This window comes from Rhinolophus sinicus, chromosome 14 (genome assembly GCF_057876585.1).
Source record: "Rhinolophus sinicus isolate RSI-liver-muscle chromosome 14, RSI-T2T, whole genome shotgun sequence".
Lineage (NCBI taxonomy): Eukaryota > Metazoa > Chordata > Mammalia > Chiroptera > Rhinolophidae > Rhinolophus > Rhinolophus sinicus.
The window spans coordinates 59,218,664-59,228,194 of NC_142514.1; positions in this window are offsets into that span (position 1 = coordinate 59,218,664).

The window sequence follows — 9,531 nt, forward strand, 5'->3', positions numbered from 1 at the left end:
ATATGATACATTCTTACTCTAAGTAAAGCCACACTGATATGAAAGAGAAAAATCCTACTGATATGCTTCATGAAAAATTCCCCAAATCTGCCTGCTGGGTTGCTGTGAGAAAATCACTGCCTCAAAAATGAATCCCGGGTAGCCCTTTCTCCATCCTGAAAATGCCCTCTCTCAGTTACTACACCTGCAGGAGCAGGTGTAGCCAGGTTATAAAAAGCAGCTTGATTGGTTATGTGCCAGATCAAAGTACAATATATATTTGAAAATAGAAAAATGTCTGGAAAACAGGAAGCTTAAATGAATGTGGCCCTGGGGGCAGTAACAACAGATGTGCTGACAATTTATGAATATTTTACTGTAAATGCTTTCTTGTTCTCCTATTAAATAAGGAATTACGTAGTGCCAGACGCCATGCCACAGTGCCTGATGCTTACTTGAAATAATTTGCAAAAAGTGAAATTAACTGAAAAAAAAAAAAAAGACTCAGGAATGCATGTCTTTGACTTTAATTCATTTCAATACATAACACTGATGTGGTCACACACAAGGATGCACATATCCACAGCACAGATATATTAAAACAGAAAATAATAAATATCAACTCATTCACATAGCACGCACACCCATACCTAATTATAGAATGGGGAAATTGGTTTTCATGGTCCATTGCCTCTATTTTTTACCATTTAATACAGTTGATGAAGAGTGAGTTTCACAATTCTGGAAAGAGGTAGCTAACATTTGCTTGGGGCACAACACAGGCAGGTCATCTATAAGCTTCTCCAAAAGCTGTACTAATTCGGTTGAGCTTTATATCTTGAACTGTGTACACACAGGTCCTAACAGGAGAGGTTGCCAAAGCAATTCTGTATCTAAAAGTAGGGTCAATTTGTTCTTGCCTTCTCCATCAACATAAATCAAACCTCAATATGAAATCTGTATAACCCAGGAGTGTTATTTTATCAAATTAAAAGTGGTCGTAAAGCATAGCGTTCAAATTTGTCTAACATAGGTATTTGCTGGGCTGATTCTGAACAATGGAAGGTCAGAAATACTGTTTCCAACACACTGATGCAATAAATCATAGTGGACTTGAAGAAAATATCATGGGGCATTGCATTCTCAAAATTAGCAGGTTCACAAAAACACTCTAAATGACTGTGTGGGACCTTACGATACTACATGAGCTTCAACAATTGGAATATAGTTCAAAGAGAAGACTAATACATTTAGAAAAAAGCCTCCAAAAGATTGAAATGTTGAAAAGTGAGGTGCCAATTCTTCAAAATTGATAATTTCCAATTGACACTTTATAGAGAATAATAGCTTTCCATTTTGACTATTATTTGGGAAAATGAGAGTATTCATGAAGAAAGGGTAACATTTTGATATGAAAGCTAAAGCTAGAATAAAAAATCAAGTATACAAACAAACACACAAACAAACAATATCAGGGTTGGAACTCTACTTTTCCACTACATCCTCACACTGCAGTGACATGATTCAACTTTAAATAGTCTATCATTATTGGTTTAAATAATTTAAATTGAGATTTAGAACAAACAAACAAACAAACAAACAAAATATCTGCGATTATCTAGCCAAAAGATAGACTATACAGTACAGAAGGATAAATATCATCAAGGAAATACTTGGTGTGGTGAACACTAATATATGCTGTAGACAAGATAATCCCTTCTTTCCGTTACAAATCCTGTGTCAATCCAGACTCAGTACTTTGGAGCATTAAGGATTAATTTCAGGGGTTTATCTGAGACATATTAGTATTTTTAAAGTATTTACCCAAATAAATAAATGGTCAAAAGCTGATTTTTTTCTACACTTAGTGCAAATATTCCAACTATTCCCAATTACTGTTTTTCAATTATTTAACACACCAAATTAAGTTTAATATGTATAGGTGAGCTTTGTAATTTATAATAGCAATGCAAAACACCCAAATTCACATTTTGTTCAAAGGAACTTCCCCAAGATTGTGGTCATATTATTTATTTATTTATGTATTTTATTTTCTTATTTTTGTCCTTTTTTCTTTTTTTATAATAGTAGAAGTCTCACAGCTTGATAAATTACATGTCAAAATAAATCCCTGATTATTCTTCAGGGGCTTAGGGTTGTTTGTTTGTTTGTTTGTTTGTTTTTAATTAGTTTTTTTATGGTCACTTGGATATGATGGCAGAAAAGCAAGTACATATGAATATTTTGATCAACTTATGATATCTATATTGTCATTATTTAAAAAAACCTAATAGTGCTTTCTAGAGTACTATATATTTGTATACAGTGATATCAAAAAAACATTTGTTAATCTTGCCTTTAAAGAATAAAACAGATTTTCCATTAGGAATAATTTTTTATGTATTACAAATCACAGAAATGCCTACAGCCCTGAAGGTAAATATTATTTAGGTAAGCAAACAAGCTTAAAGTCCAACAAAGAATGTAGCACTAAACTCAACACTAAGATTTATTGTTTTTTCTTTTATCTTTTAAGTCAATTAAACATGCTGTATTGCTAACAGTTTTAATATCTCCCTTTAGTATTTACTTTCATAATGTAATAAATATATCAAACTAAATCATAAGTATGTGTATGACAGGATTAACAGAACATAACACAGGAACTATACGCTAACATTTCTCCTGTAATAATGAACCCATGAACAATGGATTTGCTAAACTTGGAGATAAACTAAAACAAAACAATACAAGGCAACCTTTTTTTTAAAAAAAAAAGTTTGGTTGAAATTAAATAATTGGCCTTATGTAAAAAATATTAATTACTTTCAGAAATGGTTTGAACTAGTCTAATATTATTGTTGTAGAGAAAGACCATCATCATTATGATAATAACCACCACTAAAATGGTAGAAAACATGGATATGAGTGTTTTAGTAGGAAACTCATTTATAGCCAAACTGAAATGAAACTAATAAGGTTTTGATGGTTATCATTGAATTACAGGCCATTTATGAAATTGCAGAAATACGATTCAATACCTACACAGTGTACTTCTTGTTCTAGCCACATGTATAATGATTCCACTTATTCCTCTATAGCTTTCATTTTGAAGCCCGAGGGGGAAAGTGACAGAGTAGGAGACAGATGCCTCATTGATATTATAGAGTAGGCGAATTGCAGCTTGCAGCAATAGTTACGGCTGGGCTTATACAGACGTCATTTTAATTCTACACATAGTAGTCTATGTTTTTTTAGGTGCCCAGTACTGTGCAGGACAAATTCAATTAGAATGGAAAAAGAAACCCTGTAAATAATATATATATATATATATATATATATATATGCGCAAACTCTAGGCTGCCATTTGGGCACAAAGTCTAATTCGTTTTTAGGATTTTTCTTTTTATGGAATAGGTCATTTTGGCTTCTAATACTGTGGGTTCACAGCGGATGGGTTTGAAATAGCTAGAGATACTGACTCAGTTTGACTTCAAAATGCTTTATAGAGAGTCTGCTCTTTAAGATTTTGATTACTAATAGATTGGCATTTCTTATTTATAACTATACCTGCTATTATTAATTCAAACACCCATTCAACAAATACTTACTTTGACTACATGAAAAGGTCCATACTAGGCATTGAGATTGAGTTCTCAATGAAACAGACAGATATAGCAGAGAGCTATATACAGAGGGTGCCAAAAAAAGGTATACACATTTTAAGAAAGGAAAAAAAAACTGTATTAATTGTAATACTCAATATATACCAATAACAAAAGATGAATACAAGTCACGTTTGAGTTGTGTAATTACAAGAGGTGCTCACAGTGGTCATCACCAGCGTCCAGACACTTCTGATTACAGCGAACTACTGCCTGAGCATAGATAACAGCTCTTAAAATGTGTATACATATTTTTGGCACCCTTCGTATTTGTAACTTGTTGGTGTCCACATTTATAAAGAAAAAGCCCTCCTAATTGATTAAATTTATATCACTTTAAAACTTCATATACATTTAAATAAATAAACTATAGGTGAAATATCTGAGCAAGAAGACTTCTCAATTCTAAGATAATTAAGGTCAAATTTTTATATTATTATTCCCCCCAAAAAAAATTTTTATATTATTTAACCCAAGGCATTTGAGCACATTAAAATATGAAATGCATGTATTAGATATTGTGGAGAACATAATAGTAAAACAATTCTGTTTACAAAGCTTCATTTAATCCTACTAACAATTTGAAGTTTGTAGAATTATTAATAAATATGGAGTCTAATAACAATTTGAATTAAATCTCAAATTGTCATGTATAGAGAGGAACTGGGTAAAGTTTGGTTTCCGTTGTTTGCTATTGCATTCTTTTTTGTGGCTCGCCTCCAGTCAAGACCTATTTTAACCCCTCTTTCAGCAACTCCTGTCCATCCAGATCCCAGTACTGAGGCTCAGGATGCTCAGGTTTGCTGAAATGAAGGAGAGTGTGCTTGTTTGTATCTTTGAGGCTTTGTCCATCATGCAGTGGTAGCATTCAAGCACCTCTTGACTTATTGCTCCATGGGTTACTCTTCAATTGAACTTAAATGTTACAATCCTTGTGTGCAGTCCCGGGAATAAAAACGTATTCCTGTCCTCTGAAGGGAAATTGAACACAGGAATGAAACAGATTTATGCATTCCCCCTTTAGTGCTGTGTTCTCACACTTCAGTGATACTTAGATCTGCGCTAGTTGTGCATCGTGCGATGAGAATTGTTTTCCAGTCTCCAATAAACATAGTATCTATGCTTGCTAGAGATAGAAAGGATTCTTTATGTGTTATTTGCACACTTAATTTTTTTCCTTACATTATAAAATGTGTACTTTATACTATACTTTATAGTCACGTTCAAATGGATTGCAATATCTATTGTTCAACCTTGGCCAAATAGCCATCCAGCCTTCATGTTCCACTCTGCTTTTTGCTATGCTAACTAAAAAATGTCCAAAACAAGATTTTTTTCCAGATAAAGCCTTTACTGCCAGTGCTATATATTTAAAAGAAATAACCATTCTAGTCTCCTAACTCCAGTACATGAAATTTAGATTGTTTACCAAGATTTAGAGAAATAAGAAGAGTTGCAAAACAGATATGTTACACGTGGGAAAACATCTGCTTAGGAAAGATAAACATTGGATAGTAATATCGTGACAGTGTTAAGTGGGTCTCATGAAACTGCTTGAGAAACATTTCAGTAAGTAGGAAAATATTCATTTATGCTTTCAAAATGTATTCGTACCTTCTATTTGTCAAGAACTAAGTATGCTTTTTTGTTATGGATCCTGAGATGAACAAATTCAAGTTCTTGCCCTCTGAGGGCTCACTGCCTAATGTGAGAACAAGTTATATATGTAGCATTTCATCTATGGTTGCGTCTAAGGAGGCTCTGGGAGCACTGATTTGGGCCTACTATCTAAGCCTGGAGCCTTGCTTAGTGAATCAACATCTATTGTTTTGCTTGCATAGCATTCTTTCTCTCTTCTTGAGGAACACTGTATCAGCTTCCTATTGGGTAATTCCCTTCACCCTCTGCATTCGGTCTGTGAGGAATATCTATCAGTTTTTGTTTGTTTGTTGTTTGTTTGTTTTGCCTTGTTTGGTCAAGAGGTAAAATGTATATATTAGGCAAACAGGCAAACATCTGGTTAAAAATATAGAAATGAAATATTATACATATTTTCTTACAAATGAATAAAGTATCCTCGGAAAGTATCCTAAGTATTCTTTCTCAGTGATTGCTTCAAGGGAAGAAAACTGGATAACTAAAGAGCAGTGATGAGCAACGGACTTAGATTTTTCCTATATCATGTTTTGAGCCTTTTACATTTTTCTAATATATATAACCTACTCTGAAAAAAAAAAAAGATAACAAAGATAAAACAAAAAATAAAATCAAAACATCATGAAGGCTTGAGAGAACATGACAAGGTCAAGCCTCAGTAAGTCTTAGATAGAACAGTATAGAATTGCTGATACTTGATCATTTCCTCTTTAACACTTTGTAGTTTCACATGGTTCAATCAAAAACTTTACTCTTATTTGAACAGCAGGCCCAGGTGGAAAGGTGCAATGAGAGAGAATAGAGTCAAGCCAATAATTTCTAGTTATTCTTACCAATTACAGATAGCCCTCTATTATTTTGTTTTGTTTTTTGTCTTTTTTTTTTTGTTTTGTTAGTTTTTGGGTTTTAAATTTTATTAAACTCCATCTCTGTTTAACTATCTGGGTCTCCTACTTTCAATCTGAGAAAAATCTTGACAGAGGTCACCCTAAATAATATAACTAGTAAGTGGCAAAACCAGATTTGAGACCCAGGTATTTCTGACTTTAAAGCACATTATTTGTTCAATTAGCCCACCCTTCCTTGAGACCAAGAGTGGAACATCTCATAATTTGGATTTCAGACCCTTACTGATCTTGTCTCCCTTACTGATCTTTGACAAGTAACTGAATCTCATGTCTGCCTCAGTTTCTTTAGCCTTAAAATGTAAATAATATTCCTCATTCTGTCCACTGTACAGTTGTTACAACACTCAAATGAAAACATGTAGGAGGTACTTTGTAAACAGTAAGACTTACCTAAATTCATACAATTGTCACTGGTTATCAGTGTCATGATCCTGACTCTGAAAGCAGCAGTAACCTTTGAAAAGAAACAGTGGAGTGTGGATAATGGAAGAATAATAAATTAAGTTAGAATATGAATGATGAGTATTATTTTTTTACAACAACAACAAATACCAGAGAACAAATACATCAAACGTGTACCATTGGTTTCCAAATAAACAAGCCAATAATTATTCTGAGGTATTTAAAGAAACTGAGAATAATATTTTGTCAGTTCAAAACAACATGCTTTTATTTTATGTGAAACATTGATTACACATGAACATTCTGAGTGTAATCAGAGGCTTCACAAATTTTATAAAGTTAATTTGGTAGAAACAAATTTCAATGAAAGAACATTAACGAAAGGTTATTTGCTCTTTCCCCTTACTCCACATTTGGAATGATGAAAGTGTTCAAATATAAGTATTACCATTTTAAGATAAAATAAGACTTCTGTCAGCAAAGGAGATGACGAGTCATTATACTTTCTCCCAGGCTCTTTCAACCTGTGCCAAAAGGATCAGTGATCAGTAGTCCAGAAAGCCCTGAGTCTGGTGCTGGCCTCTGGAATGGGAGCAGGCTCAGCTGCAGCCCTCACGTTGGACAGCCCAAGAGTTAGCTGTATTGTTTGCAGCTGCAACACTTGGGGCTATAGACTCAGCAACAACACCCTTGGGAGAAGCTTTCTCTGTCTTGCCTTGGGCTCAAAAGTTGCCTTTCTCTATCTTAATCACCCAAGAAGACAAGTCAGCAGCAGCAGAAGAAGATAAGGTGGCAGGAGCAGCAACAGTTACTGGACCTACATTATGACTCAAATATCTATTTTTACCAATGACAACCTCTGTGACAACAACCTCTGTGTACAGTACCCATCATTACCGAAATGACATCAGCTAATAATTAGGATTCTCTCTCTGGAGTATAGTTAAAGTTTCTTCTAAATTTGAGTGGTAACTCATTATCCAGTGCTTCATTTAAATTCACTCAAGTTTTTAGAAGCAGTGGTGATACAGAGAAATTTTCTGATTTAACATAATATATGTTTGGATGTTGTAAAAATAATAATAACTAGCATTCTTTGAGCCCTTTCTATATACCAGTCTCTATTATAAACCCTTTATTATAAGCTCTTTATTTGTTATAAGCATGCATGACTCCCTTAACCATATAAAAACCCTATAAAATAGACGTATTATTTTTCCCATTTTTCAGATGAGGAAACTGAATGAGGCATGGGGAGACTACATCAATTTACCCAAGGTCATACAGCTAGTAAATTTAGGAACAGAATTTTAAACTTTTTCATCTGGCTATAGAGTTTGCTGCTGTAACCACTATACCCTAGTTCCACTCTTTATAATTGAAAACATGGCTAATGACAGGAAAACTACTCCTGTTATATTGACAATGGAGAAATGGCTTCTTAATGAGAAAAAATATTACGTGTATGTGTTTGTTTATGTTGCTCACTCTATGTTATCTTCTTTTATGGAAGGCCTACTAAACAGATTGTGTAAGTACTTGCTGAGGGCATATGACAAAAGTAGGCAACAAAGCATAAATAATATATATACATAGTATATAAATATAAATATAAATATATATATCAGAGAAATTATACATATAGATCAGAGAAATACACATATATGTGTGTATATGTATATACACCCATATGTTATATATTTTAAATATACTGTTTATTATTAAAATATATATATATTTTTAAGAATCAAGAAATCACCTCAGCGAACCTCAGAACTTTGTTGGACGTTTTCACCTACTATAATTTGGCAGTCTTTCTATTCTGAATTACATGGGATGGAACACTATCATTTTTTCAGTATATATGGAGACTAAATGCCTTAAGTAAGATCTGACCCCTATAAAATGCCAAGCTGAAGTTTCTGGTGATTTTTGAGAAGCAATAGGCATAATTGCTTTTTCTCCTTTAAATACTATTGTTGCCAGTTTCAGAAGAATAGTAGTTTTTTGTTTGTTTGTTTGTTTCTATGCTCTGGAATTATTAGGAAATAAATTTCCATTGTGTATCATTTGTCACACCTCAAGGAAAAAAAAATAACATGAAATTAAAAAAAAAAAAACTCTATATTGTATGTGATTACATCCTTACTGTTTGTGATTCCCCCCCCCCCCCAATATAGAAGGGTAATTAAGTAAAAATAATGAACATGGAAGGCAATTTCAGGATTATAATGACTGCTTGGGAAAATCGGAGGGTTTTGCTAAAGCTGAGTCCAATAAAGCTGTAGCAGTCAGTAATCCCCAGGAAGTGTCTTTCGCTGAAGTCATTACTGCTACTCAGAAAAATGCATGCTTTTGGATTTATTTCAAAATTATGGATTTGTTTTTATGGCTGATGCCATTTTAATTGCTACTGCAGAATATTTGTAGGGAATAAATGTCAAATACGTTGGTCAATCACATTGATCAAATTGCCTTCCAAATTCCTTTTGACTTATAATTATTTACTAGAATTCTTCATTAAAATTCCAAAAGAGGCAAAAAGTAATTAGATATGCTATTTGTTAACATTCAACTCTCAAAGAATCTATTATTTTCTGTTGGAAGAAAATAGTCCATTTAGTTGAATTCTATATTATATTGACCTAAAAAACTACTGGAAAGAGATTTTTAATGGATTTTTTTTTCCAATTTGCTCCATTTTTAAAAACCTAATATAGACAGTTAAGAATCTGTTGTAGAACCTTGGAAATCCATTTCAAATACATGTCATGCTAAAAATTGTTAACAGACCTTTAATTTTTATAACTTTTTAATACTATTTTCTGTCCATCACAATCAATTCGTTAAAACATCTATTAATGATATATATTTTATACTTTTAATGGTACATCTATTAGGCTATAGAGCAATGCATAGTT